Here is an 18,082-nt window from a genome sequence, read left to right as displayed (position 1 = left end):
ACCTTCTTAAACCACATACAAGAATAAACTGAATATGGTTTAAAGACTTTAACGTAAGACCTGAAACCATTAAACTTCTAGAAGAAAACACAGGCAGTGAATTTCCTGACAATGCTCTTAGCAATGTTTTTTTCAGATATATCTCCTTGGTAAGGGAAAAAAAAAAAAGAAAAAATTAACAAATAGGACATCAAACTAAAACGTTTTTGCACAACAAAGGAAACCTCCAACAAAACAAAGAGACATCCTACTGAATGGAAGAAGATTATTTTCCAATAATACATCTGATAGGGGTTTAATATCTAATATTTATAAAGAACTCATACAACTCAACACCAAAACAAACAAACAAGCGAACAATATAAGTAAGCAATTGACAGAAGAACTGAATGGATATTTCTCTAAAGAGGACAAGCAGAAGACCAACAGGCATATGAAAAGATGCTCAATGTCACTAATTACCAGAGAAACACAAATTAAAATCACAATTAGATATACCCTCCCAAATGTCAGAATGGTTATCATCAATAAACAAACAAGTATTGGCGAGGATGTGGAGAAAAGGGAACCCCCGTCCACTGCTGGTGGGATTACAAATTGATGCAGTATAGAGGTTCCTCAAAAAATTAAAAGTAGAACTACCTGATAAAACAGCAATTGCACTTCTGGGTACTTTTGCAAAGAAATCAAAAACACTAATTTGAAAAGACTAATGCACCCCTATGTTCATGGCAGCATTATTTACAATAGCCAAGATTGGAAGAAACCTAAGTGCCGATCAATAGATCGGCTAAAGATGATGTACTACATATATACAATGGCACTCAGCCATTAAAAAAAAAGAAAAAGAAAGAAATTTAGATAACTTGTGTCTTTCTTTAAATGACTTATTTAGCCCCATCTACTTCCTCCAGTTCCACGATACAACCCCCACCCCAAAACTAATTTAGTATATATCCTGCTCTTAGCTATATTGCTTGTGTCGATATTAAAATTTCATTAGCAATATTCTCATTGCTAGAAGTCAAGCTCAGTTGTGAACAATAACTTGTTTAGGCATAAATAATAATTGAAATAAAAATTTTAATATGAAACAAAACACACATTTTTTTAATCCATTAAGTCTTTCGCAGATAAAAACATTTTAAGTAAAAGTATTCATCATCTTTCACACTAAGGCATCCAACCAGATTCATTTACAGTACTGTTTCAGTTTCAAAAAAGAATTCAGAACCTATTAGCCGCTGAGATTCAATAATTTGTTCCTTTCCACAGATCAGGCTAAGCAAACTCCCCTGGCAGTAAGCTAGCACATATCATTGTTGCTGCTGTATTTCTTCACAAAAGAGGCCTGGAAAGTGCCCTATTCCTCTTAACCAGCTTTAGCCTATACCTAGGTAAAGGCTAAAGAGTAAATAAAAATGTTAGGCATGGTAGTAGATTTTTTTAATTAAAATGTATACTTATGTGCTGAAAAACTGCTTTTTAAAGTATTTTTTTGCCTTATTTTCTCAGATATAAAAATATTTAAAAGCAATTTCAATAAATTAGTGTCAAGAAACTACTAAAAAAATAGAGAAACATTGTAAATTCTTAACATAGAAAATTGTTCTATGAATAATGATTCAGGCTTAACTTTTCAGTCTACATTAACCTCCTCAAATAATCTCCTCAACCGTAGGGCCTTGATACATGCTGTTCCTTCTTTAAGGAAAATTTTTAAATTCCTTCTCATCTAGTTAATTCCTACTATTCACATCTCATATCAAACTTCATTTCCTCAGGAAAGTAACTCCAACTTCCTCTCGTTAGTCAACTTCTCATAGAATATGTTTTTATTGTATACTGATATAACTCCTTGATTAGCGAAGGTCTCCATTAAATTATAAACTCAGAGAACAAGTTCTTTTTTTTTTTTAATCCTCATCAATATATTGTCAGCGATTCACACAGACTTGGCAATTAGGAGAGATTCAATGACATCACTAGATTATCAACACAAAGAATCACACATTAACACGCCACGTGTGTAGGCAATGTCTGGCACTGCTTATCTAAATGAGCACACATTAACATAGAGGAAGCCATATTATGAAGATTATTTTTAATGTTTCAAAGTAAAAAAAAAATACATGAGTCAGGTGATGAATGAATATAGGCTTAAGTAAAAGAAAAGCAATGAAGGTGAACAGATGGATAATTAGTTGAAAATTACAGTAGTTATACGAATTGATTAAGTGAAGAAAATGGATTAACAGCAGTATAGATATTACACAGTAAAATATCACCATTTAGAAACACCAGGAAAACAAAAAGACATTTTGAAATTATCACTTGCTCCAAGACTTTCAACTCAAAGACTTTATGACTTGGTTTAGAGTTGTAAATATCTGAAAATTGAACAATAACTACACAGATGACATATGGAGAGAAAGTTTCAAGACTCTGTCCCAAACAAAAGGTTCAGATGCAAGAGGAAGCAGAGAGCATAGGACGCAATCATTAAGTCTTACTGTACTTACCCATGGAAAGAATGTAAGAAAAGAGATGGAACTGAATTGTGGAATGCCCTTCTAAGTTTTCTACTAGTTCCAACTTCAACTAATTCTCTAGTGGTAGTTTTTGGGTGACTGAAAAAAATTTGAGAAAAATCAATTTTTATATCCATGGAAACCTTTTTATGAAGTTGATTGGGATACAGTATGAGTGTCTATATTTTTGGTAGAAGGATGAACCCTGCTACCTGTTAAAGCAATATTAAAAATCCCCTAGGGAGGGCTACATAAAATGTGCAATTTTATTTTTTGTGCTGTGATTATAGATATTCGTCTTTTAGCTGAAAATAACCCTGTCTTACAGGAAGTGAAAAGTGCTCACTCAATACTCAGCAGCTTAGGAACAACACAAACATTTGAAGGTCAGTTTGTACCTGACGCATCATCCCAAGTGAAGTCTACTTTTTTTCTCATATTATTACGTTTTTACTTCTTTTAGTGCTTTCTTGGTATTTCTCACTTTTTTAAACATCTGTTATAACCTACAAATTACATTCAATAAATATCCACTGTGCCACGCTGTATTTTATTTTATGAAAAATAAGTGAAATAACATGATTTTATTTTCAACAAATTTGAGATCTTAAGTTGACATGCTCATGAAGATTTTTATACAGACTGAGCATTAGCAAAAAAATCTACATTTCAAAAAGCAGTGATGTAATAGACTGAGTCTTTAAAAATGCAGTGAATTATTATTTGTGGTAGTTAGATACTATAAAGTCACTGCTAATATTGTATTAGCAAATACTAAACCATTGCTCCTGGGGATATATATATATACATATATACATATACACATATATATACATATACATATATATATAATTGAATTCATACATATATATATATATGTAAAATTTCACATAGATTATAATTTCAAATCCTCAAACCAACTCATCCTGGTAGTTTCTTTTTGCCTTGTTTATACAAGAGAAAACTAGATACAAAAGTGTTAACTGACTTGCCTGGGACCACACCACTAAAAAGATGCCCGAGTTAGGATTTAAACCCCATTTGAATGGCCCTAGAACCAGAGCTTCTTGCACTACACTTAACCTCCCCTGCATTAATCTCCATCCTCTGATCATTTCTGTACGAGAGCTGAAAGCTAGCGAAAACTTGTTGGATTTTAGCTGAGTGACTCTTCTTTTTCGTTCCTGTGCACATGTGCCTGAATGACTGCAAAAGCCCCCAAGTATTGATGTTGAAGCAACAGATAAAGTTTAGCAAGCAGGCAAATTTTCAAACACAGATTCCAGGAAAAATGTACAGAATTGACTGTACAGCTGTATAAATTGAATCCTGTCTTCGTTATGGTTTCTAATCCATTCACTCTGGAAGGTTTTACCCATATTTATAGAATAATTAATTTCTACAATTCTAACTTCCATATATATTTAATTTACTTTCTATAGGCACATCAAATCTATATGTACCTTATTCCAAACTACTGCAGAATAATGAAGTCTTTGGTGCTTAGATTATCTGAATGCCCCTCTATCTCTTCTAGATTGACTAATATGAGTTTAGTGACACTGACTCTTTAAATCATCCAACAGTGCCATGAAGAACATTGGGTGAATTTGGGGACCGACATCTCATCTTCCAGTTTTTCTTATGTGAAGAGCTAGTCAATCAACTAATGAAAAATATTGGTAGCCTATCAAAAAGGCAGTACATCAGATGTTTATAAAATAAATAGAATATGGACAGAGCTACAAGAAAAAAATAGATCAATCCTTTATTGATTAGGAGACTGAAGTTGAAAAGTGGTAGCTGTTTCTTCTAATGCATATTAGTGGTAGAGACGCAAATGTATGCATGAGGCACTTCCCCTATATTCTAGATTAGTGGTTCAGTATCACTGCACAGTATTTTGGGCACAATTATTTCCAAGGAAACAATTATTTTAGTAGAAATATATTGAGAATCAAGGAGTCTTATAAATTAGTATTATCACTTCAATAATTCATATTTAAATTTAAATATTAAATTATTTTCATACAAGAGAATTTAAATGTGTAGTTATTAATTTTACATGACTATACTCATATAACCATAATTCCAGTAAAGATATACAACATTTCTGTCATTCCAGAAAGTTTCCTCATGCCACTGTCAACTTCTGCCAACAGAGGTAATCGCTGTTCTTATTTGTGTCATCATTGATTAGTTCTACAACTTCAAATAATTGGAATAATGAAGTTCTCTCCCTCTCTCTCTCTCTTTCTCTCTCTCTCTCTCTTTTTTTTCTTTTGGTCTAGCTCATTTTGCCCAGCATAATGTTTCTGAAATTCATGTAGTAGTACATTAACAGTTCACTTTTTCCTTTTTCTCTTTACTTCAGTTTAGATGATTTATGTTGACCTGTTCAAATTCATTGATGCTTTTGTTGGATCCAATTTGCTCCTTATCCAAAAGCAATATTTCTTTTTCATGTATAACTTTTCAGCTTTCAGGATTTTCACATGATTCTACTTTTTTTCAATTCATAAATTCCCACTTAGTATCCTTCTACTGATTTTTAAAATAATTATTCTAATTATTTCAAAATTATTTTCTGCTAATTTCAACATTTGGGATGTCTTTCGGTGTCTTTCTGTTGACTCATTCTTTTGACTATAGGTCTTGTCTTCTTGTTTTGTTCATGTGTAATACATTTACTTTTGCTGACATTTGTAAATTGGTATGTGTCGCGTCCCATGCAACGAGAGTTGTGGGGAGTGAAAAGGGTGGCACAGGGTTAAGAAAAGACAGTAGTTAATAATAGATTATAAACAGGGCCAAGGGACCCCCTGTCTCAAGGATTGGACGCCCCAAATCGGGCCTATGCATTAGCTTTTATTAGTTAGGTGGGGAAGTAAAGGAGATAAATCTTGTCAATCTCAAGTTTGTGAATCCCACACATCATAATAGGAAACTGATTCAAGCCAATCACCCTTGTCTGCAGGCAGCAGAACTGTAAGTCTCAGGCTGTTTGTATTTCCGCAAGGGACAAAATCTATATGCATTTGAATAGATGGAGAGCACATCATTGAATCACTTCCCTTGCAGGTTTTGGGAAGGAATGCAGCCACAGAGGCAGAGGCTCTCCTTAGCCTGGGGAAGGTGGGGGGCTGTGCCCACCTCTATGCACCCCGTGGGTTCTCCTGTTGGTCCCCACTCGACTGCATCTGGCTTGAGTTGTCCCCCCATGGGGAATCTTACTCATCATTGGCTGACCAGCCATCTTTTTGGGACCAAACAGGGAGACATAAGGTGCAAACACAAAGGTGAAGCAAAGTCCCTGAAAAGATCTGCCTCAGAGACTCTCCTTTCTTTGTGGGCAGGTACAAGGAGACAGACGGGTAGGCTGCTGTGTGGTAACAGTTATGTATTAGAGAGTCTAGGTTTTATTTTGTTACCCTAGAGAGGGTTCTGTTTGTCTTACCATGTAGCTTACTGGCAATTCAGCTTTGTCCTGTGTAGGCTTACTTTTATTTTTGCTTAATACCAATTCTAGGATGTGGTCCTTAGTTACCAAGCTCTTTTAACTTGGTGGGATTGTTACTTCCATGTGTCTCCTCTTTATGGTGGACAGCTACTTAAATATCTGCTCAGCTCTTACAATACCTTGGATGTTATTTCTTCCTTGGACCTTTGCATTTCTAGTTCAGTGACAAGGATTGCGGGGAATTTTATTCAGATTTTGGGCAATCCTTTCTTATGCCTTCCTCCTTCTGGCAGTTCTAATCTCCAGGGATACTAGTGACTCCAACTCTGTCCTCTCACTTGTTAGGCCAATAAAATCTAGGTTCTCTGATTGAACTCTACTCACTTGTTTCATGTTGTGGACTGAGCAGTGCTGTCTTAGAAATAGCCATATAAATGTGAAACCATTCATTGTGTTTCCTTCTTGGAAGGGTTATTTTCACTCAAGTTTCTGCCTGTTTGTGACCTGCATTAAGTGACTTCAAAAATTGTTTTCTATATTTTTCCAGAGTTTACTATTGCTAGCAGTTGGAAGGTTAGGTAGAAGTTAGAAAATGTAGGAGGAGCAGGGGTGGGAGGTGGTCCATAGTGCCTACAGAAAAAGCTCATAACTAGTTTTGATTAACTGCCTCCAGCTATGTATCTGTTTTTACAACAGATGACAAGAGGCGGTCTGGAGTAAGATAAGGATCTGACTCAACAGACCTCCACCCATCTTAGGTGGTCATACTCTCCCTTAGAAGAGCATGCACCATTTCCCCCACCAAATCAATATGTAACTCCCTCACCCCACCCAGCAAACTGTAAGTCCTTGGACAAGGGCTCTCTCCCTCTCTGGCTCTCAAGATCTCTCCCCATTTCTCTGTCCCCGTTTTTCTCTCCCCCGTTCTCTCTCTCTCTCTCTCTCCCTCTTCCTCTCCCTCTCCCTCTCCCTATCTCCCCCATCTTGGCTAGGCCCATTCTTTTCCCCGAGAGTGTATCACTAATATCAGGAACCTATGCCTCTCTCTGTCACCTGGGTTAGGGCCATTCTCTTTCCTGAGAATGTATCACTAATAAACCCTGCTTGCATATTAATCAGCTTGCTGACCTTTGATTCTTCACTGTATCAGCAAGAAGAACCAAGACTCCCGTAATAGGAACATCCGTCTAATAAAAACAACACTACCATTACTGGAAGTCTAATTTAATCTTTAAGACCAATCAAATCATGACACATCTGTTTCAGTCTTCCCATTTGTGAAAACTTGCTACTGTTTGCCTATTTCTTTTTAAGTAGGAATATTGTAAGGTAAACTGAGAAAATTTAGAAAATTTCACTTCAAGATATTTGGAACAAATTTGGTGCATGAATCAAAGCCTTACTGTTATTCCCTCCACAGCTCTTCAGTTTTCAAAAATAATTGCCACCTTACTCTAAGAATGTGGAAAAATACAACTGAACATGCTTAAAATAACAAGGCCATATATGCAAATTGGAAGACATATTAGGAATTATAAGGAGTCCATTTGCAGTTACGGCAGCCATAGGATGGCTTTCAAAAATAAGCCCATAACACATACAAGGGAACTGCCCAATTTAAATACTGTCAGATTTTATCATTTGGTTAGTTGGAAATATACACACTAATCTTAGATTTATTATTATTTCACAAGAGTGACTGATCTACGTTTAGAGAACAATTAACTCGTTGGCAATTAAATAACTTATACCTAATAATGTAATGACTTAAATTGCAGCATATTTTTTCTCAAGCACAAAAACAGAGTTCCCAAAATGACCTGGTTTAATTTAAAAAGCAAAGTATGATGAGTAAAGTGAATCACAATGAGGAAACAATAAGCATTATATTATTTTAATAACTCGGACTGTCTGTAATATATCATAATTTACCCAGTCACTGTTGTAAAATGTCATCGGTGATTATATAGGATTCTTAGTGACATTTTAAAACAGTAGCACTCTATCATTGTTTCTATAAATTACGTATCTAAAATAATCTATTATAACTTGACATTTGATCTCAATAGTGAAAATATTTTCTCAATAGCAAATCATTTTATTAATAAGAAATGATACTGAAATGATCTGGGATAATTGACTAATCACTCTTATTACATGAGTACCTTTGATAAATGAGGAATTTTCAGTGTTTAATTCTAAATTTCTCTTTAAATACTATTACTTGTTAAAAATATATATAAAATTTTGATTTTGGACCACAATATATGTTATCAATCAAAAACAGTCTTTCCTCAGATACATCTAAAAACATCTTCCACCTCATATGTACTACTATTTTCTACTTTATTTTCAGATTCTACTCTTAGTCTTTTCTTCTCTTTCCACACCTATTGTAAAGTCAGAAAATTACATTTTTGTTGGGCTTTTACAATTTCTTTTTGGTGGAAAGACTAAAGGTCAGGCAGCATTCCATTTCAGGAAGATAGTTAAATGGTTGGCATTAAAGTGTCTGCCAAAATGATGGAGTAGTACTCATTTTTATTTTTCAGTGAAACCATATGAAATTACAAATAAAAGCACTCACAACCTTTAATGTCAAGATTTAAATTAAAAAATCTTTCATGTTCCTGCCTGCTGAATCAAAACTTATTATGAGTGATTCATATTGACTTCAATGACTTTTTCTTTTTAAAATAGGTTCAAAATCAAATTACAGCAAAATAATTTTAAACTCAAATTTAAAACAATCTTATATAATAGGAAAATGGATGTTTAAGAATATATATTTAATATTTAACTTTTGACTTTATTCATTATTAAAAGGTTGGAAAAATATTTAAGATGCAAGTGGATCAAATACAGAACGCTCTACTTTCTGGAAGAAAAATCTGGGAAAGATTCTTAATGTTTAGTTGATAGTGTATCAAAAGGAAAGGAAATAAACCATTCTTTATGTTTGGCATTTTTTGTTTGTTTTTTAAACCGTCGAATATTAAATCTAAATATAAGGAATAATAGGCACTATAACAGCAATGATGAAAATAATAATAAAAAAAACCCAAAAACTACCATAATAATAATTAGCATTAATTGAGTGCTCATTATGGGTGAGGCACAATCATAAGTGATTTACTTAAATGATCTCTTGTTTTTAATAATTCCAATATTCTTTAAATTGATACTATAAAAGCAAGAACATAAGAAAACTGGCAGTATAAGGGGTTCCTCTTGATCTCTCCCCTTTAAGTTACAAGTTGAACAGCTGTTATTCAACAGAAGATCCCATGCTCCACACAAATACGTATGAGAGATTGGCACATTGAACCATCTGAAGGTGGGCGAATCAGGGAAATAGGGGAGGAGAGAAGGGAAAAGAGCAGAGATGGGTGCACAGACACAGCTCAGAGCTCACTGTGGTCCTGGGAGAGGGGAGGATTAAGGCTGCAGGTACACTCTCAGTGACCCCGAGCATTCTTACCTCAGTGATCAGCATATAATATAGCTGAACCCAGCTATTGGGGCATAGAGCTTGGGGCAGAAACTGAATAAAGAAGTGTGACAGGAGTGCTGTAGCAGCCCTCACTACCAGGCAGAAAACAAAGTCACTACTGCCTGCCTCCCAAAAAATTCCCAGGGCTTGCCTCCACGTACTCTCTCAGACTTAGTAGTGGGCCCCAGAAGAAAATGCAGCAATGAGTGCTGGATTAAAGAGGAGAATATCTATTGCCCTGAGAACTGGAGAGACAGTTCCTAAGGGGCATACACACACTGTGGCTAATCCCAGTGATAAGGTTGCAGATACAGGGGCAAGGAAGCTGTGGTCTAGCAGTCACCATTACTCGGAGAAGAACAAAGCCACAAACATACCAGTGACCTCTCCCAGGCCTGCTAGCCCCTATATTTCCCAGCTGATCCCAGCAGGGGAACCCAGGACTGCTCAGGCAGCGTAGCTTTGCATCTCCCTGCAGGGGCAGCACTGGGATTGCAGGGGCTCAGAACCATATCACCTGCAATCTTCTCCCATGGGGGTGGTGCCCTGAGACCATGGCAACCTAGTAACAGAGGAGATGCCCACTTCCCCAGGGAATCTCACACTGTGAGAAACCAAAACAGGGCAAGAGAAAATAAAATGTTCTAGCACCACCCACTGAAAAATGAAAGAAAGACCTCTTCATATCAACCTGCTGCAGAATTCATTCCCATAATGCCTAGGAAGAGAAACAATCCATTAATTACCATGAGCAACTAAGGTAACTTGGCAACACAGAAAAAAAAATATTTTAAATCTTCAAAAAATAAACCTAAAGACATAGAACTATGCGACTTAAAATACAGAGAATTCAAAAGTGCTGTTCTGAAAAAGAACAAGATGCAAGAAAACTCAGAAAGGCAACTTTAATCAACTCAGCAATGAAATCAATGAACAAAATGAATACTTTACCAATGAGACTGAAATTTTAAAAACAAATAAAAATTCCAGAGCCAAAGAACTCAATAGAAAAAAAAGATGAAATATGAAATAGCTAGCTTAGGAAACAGAGTTGCTGAGATGGAGAAAATAATTAATGATATAGAAGATAGAAATCTGGAAATGACACAGATGGAATAAGAGACAGACTTGACAGAAAAAAAATAGATAAATAAAAACTCTATAAGAATTTTCTGACTGCATAAGAAAAGGCAATACAAGAATAATGGGTATACCAAACGGAGAAGAGAGGAAGAAACGCACAGAAAGCCTATTCAAACAAATAGTCAATGACAACTTCCCAAACCTATAGAAAACACTAAATCCTCTAATCCAAGACAAAAACAGAACACCTAATTATCTCAATCCTAAAAGGACTTATCCAAGGCATATTATATTAAAACTGTCCAAAATTAGTGACAAAGAAAGAAATTTTCAAGGCAGCCAGGGAAAAGAAGACAGTAACCTGTAAAGGAAAGCCCATTAGATTATCAGCAGATTTTTCAACAGAAATTCTACAAGCTAGGAGGGAGAGAAATCAAATATTCAAACTATTAAAAGAGGAAAAATTACCAGCCAAGAATAATATATCCAGCAATGTTATCCTTTAGATATGAATGAGTAATAAAAAACTGTTCATACATATACAAGCTGAGGGAATTATCCAACACAACGCCTGCATTACAGGAAATACTGAAGGGAGGTTTTCTATTTTAAACAAAAAGACAAAAGAATACAAAACTATGAATGAGATGATTAACAGACAGAAGCTAGGAAGGGGAAACCCTGCACAGAGTAGGGCACTATACACTTAACCATAAAATTAAGGTTAAAGGAGATAAAAACATAAAATAGAAAAAGAGAAGACAATTTGCCTCTGCGACTTGGAAATGAACTCACAGTATAAATAGGGATAATTTGTGACAACAAAAACATAAAATGGGAGGTGGTACAGGTCAGAATTAGTAAAGGGGATTACAGATAAGAAGCATGGAAATAAGAAGAAAAAGGACTACTGCATATATAAAACTTTCTTTTACATAAGCTTAATGGTCACCACTAAAAAAAAAAAAAAAAAAAAAAAAGAGGAAACTAAGGGAAAAAATATAGAATACCACCAAGCAAAAATAACAGACAGAAACACAAAGGCAAAGAAACAATGGAGACACTGAACTACCAGAAAACAAAAGATAAAATGGCTATAGGAAATCCTTATGTATCAATAATCACCCTAAATGTAAATGGACTGAACTCAACAATAAAAAGGCACAGAGTAGCAGATCGGATAAAAAAGAAAACAACACACAATCATGCTGTCTTTAAGAGACACATCTCAACTGCAAAAACAAATATAGACTCAAAGTGAAAAAGTGGAAAACGATACGCCAAACAAATGGCATCCAAAGAAAAGCAAGTTTAATCATACTTATATCTGATGAAGTAGATTCAAGATAAAAAAGGCAACAAGAGACAAAAATGTATATTCCCAATGATAAAGGGACAATATAACAAGAAGACATAGCAATGTCTTCTTATCAATATGTATACTCCTAATTAGGGAGAACCAAAATATATAAAACAATTACTAACAGAACTAAAGGGAGAAACTGACAAAAACACAATTATTGTAGGGAACCTAAATACTCCTTGACAGCTATAGATAGATGATCTAAACAGAAAATCAATTAGAAAATGAGGCTTAAATGACACATTAGACCAAATGAACATAATCAAAATTTACAGAGTATTTTATTTCAGAACACCAGACCATACATTCTTTTCTAGTTCACATTCTCAAGGACAGACTATATGTTGGGATACAAAACCAGCTTCAACAAATTTAAGAAGATTTAAATCATACTAAACATATTCTCTAACCAAAATGCTTTGAAATTAGAGATCAACTGCAAAAAGAAAGTGGGATTAAACCAAAAATATGTGGAGATTAAACAACATGCTTGTAAAGAATGCCTGGGTCCAAGAAGAAATTAAAGGGGAGATCAAAAGATACATAAAAACAAATGAGCATGAAAATACAATATATCAAAATTATCGGGATGTTGCAAATGCAGTAATAAGAAGGAAATTTATATTATCACAGACTTATCTCAAGAAACAAGAAAAATCCCAAATAAACAACCTAACATGCATCTTAAAGAAAATAGAAAAAGAAAAAAAAGAACAAGTGAAACCCAAAGTCAGTAGAAGGAAAGAAGTAATAAAAATCACAGCAGAACTAAATAAAATAGAAAACAAAAAGACAATAGAAAAAATACATGCAACAAAGAGATGGTTCTTTGAAAAGATTAATAAAGTTGACAAACCCCTGGCCAGACTCACTATGGGAAAAAGAGAAAAGACACAAACAAAACCAGAAATGAAAGAAAAGAAGTTACAATGGATACCACCGAAGTACAAAGGATCATACAAGAATGTTATGAAGGACTATATGCCATCAAATTAAAAAACCTAGAAGAAATGGACAAGTTTTTAGAAATATATAACCTTTCTAGACTGAGTCATGAAAAACTGGGCAATCTAAATGGGTTGATCAACAATAATAAAATTGAAACAATCATCCAAAACCTCCCCAAAAGCAAAAGTCCAGGACCAGACGGCTTCACTAATGAATTCTACCAAATATTCAAAGGTAATTTAATACCTGTCCTTTTCAAACTCTTTTAAAAAATTGAAGAAGAGTTAATACTTCCTAATTCATTATGAGGTCAACATTACCCTGATACCGAAACCTGGTAAGGATAAAACAAAAAAGGAAAATTCAAACCAATATCTCTGATGAATACAAATGCAAACATCCTACAAAAAAAAAAAAAAAAAAAAAAGAAAGAAAAGAAAAGAAAAAAAAATACAAGCAAATCAAATACAATAATACATTAAAAAGATTAGACATCATGATCAAGTGGGATTCACTCCAGTGGCGTAAGGATAGTTCAACATATGCAAATCAATAAATGTGGTATAGCATATAAACAAAATAAAGGGGAAAAAATCATATGATCACATCAATAGATGCAGAAAACACATTTGATAAGACACAACATTGTTTTATAATTCAAACACTTAAAAACATGGGTATAGAAGAAAAGTATCTCAATATAATAAAGGCCATATGTGACAAACCCTCAGCTGATGTCATACTGAATAGTGAAAAAAATTAAAGCTTTTCTTTCTTCTATGATTAGGAACAAAAGAAGGATGACACTCTCCCTTCCCCGCCCATCACTGTTATTCAACATGTATCCAAAGTCCGAGCCAGAGCAACCATGGAAGAGAAAGAAGTAAAAGGCATCCAAACGGAAAATGAAGAAGTCAAATTGTCACGTTTTGCAGATGACAAGATTCTTTAAATAAAAAACCCTAAAGACTCCACCAAAAATTGTTAGAAATAATAAACAAATACAGTAAAGTTTCAGGATACCAAATCAATGTACAAAAATCCGTTGCATTCCGATACACTAACAATGAAATTTCAGAAAAACAAATGAAAAAAATATTCCTTTTGCAATTACAAAAAAATATAAAATACCTAGGAGTAAACTTAACAAAGGATGTGAAGAACCTATACACTGAGAACTATAAGATATTACTAAAAGAAGTTGAAAACACTAAGAATGGAAACAAATTCTGTGTTCATGGATTGGAAGAATCAACATACTTAAAATGGCCATATCACCCAAAGCAATATACAGATTTAATGCAATCCCCATGAAAATCTCAATGGCATTTAAAAAAAAAAAAAAAAAAAAGAATAAAAAGTCATCTGATTTGCATGGAATCACACAAAACCCTGAATAGCTAAACTGATTCTGAGTAAAAAGAACAAGATCAGAGGTATCACATTCCATGACTTCAATTTGTACTACAAAGTGATAATCAAAACAGCATGATATTGGCTAAAAAAAACAGACAAACAGAACATGGAACAGAACAGGGAACCCACAAATAAACCCATATACATATGGACAGATAATTTTTGATGAAGGAGCTAAAAACATAGAATGGAAAAAGGAAAGCCACAATATATAGTGCTGGGAAAATTGAAACACCACTTGAAATAGAATGAATCTAAACCACTGTCACCACATACCAAAATTAATTCAAAATGGATCAAAGACCTAAATATAAGAACTAAAATAATACATTGCATAAAAGAAAGCATAGGTACTAAACTAATGGACCTTGAGGACAGAGGGGGTTTTATGAATTTGACCTCAAAGGCAAGGGAAGTAAAGCCAAAAATAAATGAATGGGACTACATCAAACTAAAAAACTTCTGCATAGCAAAATAAATCTTCAACAAAACACAAAAACAACCAACTGAATGGGAGAACACATCAGCACGCAATACCTCTGATAAAGGGCTGATATCCAAAAAGTATAAAAACTCATACAACTCAACAACAACAACAACAACAACAAAACCAAGCAAGCCAATTAAAAAATGGGCAGTGGACCTGAACAGACACTTCTCCCAAGAAGACATACAAACGACGGACAGATATATGAAAAAATGTTCATCTTCACTAGCTGTTAGGGAAATGCAAATCAAAACCACAATGAGATACCTACTCATTCCTGTTAGAATGGTTATTATCAATAAGATAAATAATAACAAGTGTTGGAGAGTTTATGGAGAGAAAGGAACCCTCATACACTGCTGGTTGGGGTATAAATTGGCACCGTCACTATGGAAAACATTATATGGAGGTTCCTCAAAAAATTTAAGAATAGAATTACCATATGACCCAGCAATCCCTCTCCTGGGTATCTACCCAAAAAATCTGAAAACATTTATACAAAAATATATATGTTCACCTATGTTCATTGCAGTATTACTCATGGTGGCCAAGTCATGCAAACAACTAAAATGTCCTTCGATAGATGATTGGATAAAGAAGATGTGGTATATATACACAATGGAATATTACTGGGCCATCAGAAAAGATGAAATACTGCCATTTGTGACAACATGGATGTATCTTGAGACCATTATGCTAAGCAAAATAAGTCAGACAGAAAAAGTCGAGAACCATATGACCTCAATCATACGTGGGATATAAAACTGAAAGCAATAAAGGAACAAGACAAACAAAAACTCATGGAACCAGGACAACAGTTTAGTGGGTACCACAGGGTAAGGAGGGTGTGATGGTAGAAGAGGGTAAAAGGGGTCAAATATATGGTGATGGAAGGAGAACCGACTCTGGGTGGTAAATACACAAAGCAACAGAAAGATGATGTATTACAGAATTGTATACTTGATACCTATGTAATTTTACTAACCAATGTCACCCCAATAAATTTAACAAAAACACAGAAATAAATGAATTGATACTGTAAAAGCAATTTTAGAATCTGGAAAAGAAATTGTGCTTTATTCATGTAAAATATATTAATATTAAAGGAATGAAACTATATAGAAATGTAGCTTTCTGACCTCACAGTTCTGATTAGTTTCAGAGGATAATGCAAAAAATATTTACAATTTGATTCATTTTCTCTTTAGAAGAAATGGTACACTGTACAGAGGAAAGCTCATAGACATTGATGACACAAGCTTGAGTTTGAGTCCTAGCTCAGCCAGAGCTCACCAAATTCTTGTCTTCCTTATTTTCACAGCATTTTTCTTCATAAAAACTAATTTTAGTGTTTGGGTCTTATCAACAGTGAAGAATGACAGAAATAAAAAAAGACACAGTATGTAAAAGATAGCATAACATTGGTTATTGCTCTTCTTGTGAAGGACTAAACTACATGGTCATGTGCACGGGATCTCATTAGGTAGTGACATCTATACCTGCTGGTGGGGGTGGGGGCTAAAGTGAATGACTATAAGCCTCGTGATGAGGAGAACAAGTGAATTTGGAAACATCTAATAAAAAGAGAAAAACCTTTTTTCTAACTGAGTTGAAATAACTTCAGAATTCAGATCCTTATGTAATCATATTTAACCATAGATAATTATATATAATTCTCTATATTTGCGTACAGAAATATTATGTATATTTATATACATTTATCCACATTCTTCAGAATCTCTACAGCACATAAACATCTAACCAATGAATTCAGAATTGCCTGGGGTATCCTGCAGCAACAACATTATCAGCATCATCTATACATGAACGATTCTGTTTGTTTTCACAGAAACAGGTTTCTTTCTTTTCCTTCCTTCCTTTCTTCATTGAGAAGTCAGTGTGAGTGTTATCTTGGACCTAGAGGTAAAGTGCACTACATAATATATTTTCCGTATTTAAAAATTTTTAAAAATCTAACTAGAAACTTAAAACTTAAAGAAAAAAATTAGGAAACAATAAAATTTGTATGTGATACAGTTTTTTTAAAAAAATGTGCCAGGCTTAATAATTCGAGAAATTTAGTTTTCTTTCTTCCTTTTTTTCCTTTCCTTTTTTTTTTTTTTTGAAAAGTGAGTTATTAACTCTTACCGTACTAAAACAAACGTGACATTAAGAAAAACTTGTGTTTAAATAATGTTATCTATTGATCAATTGACATTGAACTTCAGTGAGAACCTGTTTTATACCAGATAATATTCCACTGGTTGGAGCTCTAAAAATGAATAATATGTTTTCCATTACCTAGGAGAAGGAGAAAACATACACATACAGTTATTCTGCAACTCTTACTATGAAAGTTTGAGTAATTCTGTGTTCCTTAAGCCAGAAGCTCCTCTTTCTACCTCTAGTTAGAGGAGTGGGAACAGAGCCATAAAGAAAGATAAAATAGAACTGGATCTTTAAAAAGTTCACCTCGTAAAGAAACAGAGCAACAGATAGACAAACCAGACAAAAATATATCCGGGTGGATAGGTCCAGCAGAGTTCGAAATAGGGGTGTGGAGCTCAGAAGACAGGTAGTGAACAACACCCTATTTTGCTAGCATCAAGTTTCTGTGACCACTTTACTTTGAAGTACAGGGCATTGCTATCATTATTGACAGTTTACAAAAAAGAAGGTGAAACTCAGGGAAATTAAATAAATTGTTCAGAGTTGTGCAACTAGTAATTGGCAGAGTTAGGTACTGAACCAGCTAATCTGACTATTGTGTCTGTCGGCTATACTGTTGCTTCTAAAAACTGCTAAAATATCAAATGTGCATTAAGTTCTGTTAATAGTTCACTGACAGTAGCTGCTGTATTTATGTAAACCTAAACATAGTCTTACATAATAAATGTTTCGTTTTCAGTCACCTGAAGTCCAACTCAAAGAAGACAGTGGAGAAAAAGCGTGTTTTACCTCTGTCATTTAGGAACCTAGGCTGATGATTTGTCTATCGTTAGCAACATGTGATTTGTTAAGTCACCTAGGATGTCTACAACCATCTGAAAATGGGAAGACGGAGCATGGAGGATAGTGACAAAGATTTTTATGGGCCAGGCTTGGAAGTTTTGTATGCAGCTTTCATTCATAATCCACTCAGAAAGACTTAGTCCCATGGTTCCTTCTAGATGCGGTTTTAAGGATGGTAAACATAGTCTCTGGACATATATTTTCAAATGATAACTCTATTTGTTCTGGACAATTCTTTTGGCCAGAAGTATTCTATCCTTTAGGTTACAGAGTACACTCTCATTCTTAA

This window comes from Rhinolophus ferrumequinum, chromosome 4 (assembly GCF_004115265.2).
Source record: "Rhinolophus ferrumequinum isolate MPI-CBG mRhiFer1 chromosome 4, mRhiFer1_v1.p, whole genome shotgun sequence".
NCBI lineage: Eukaryota > Metazoa > Chordata > Mammalia > Chiroptera > Rhinolophidae > Rhinolophus > Rhinolophus ferrumequinum.
Note: the sequence above shows the minus strand (reverse complement) of the source record.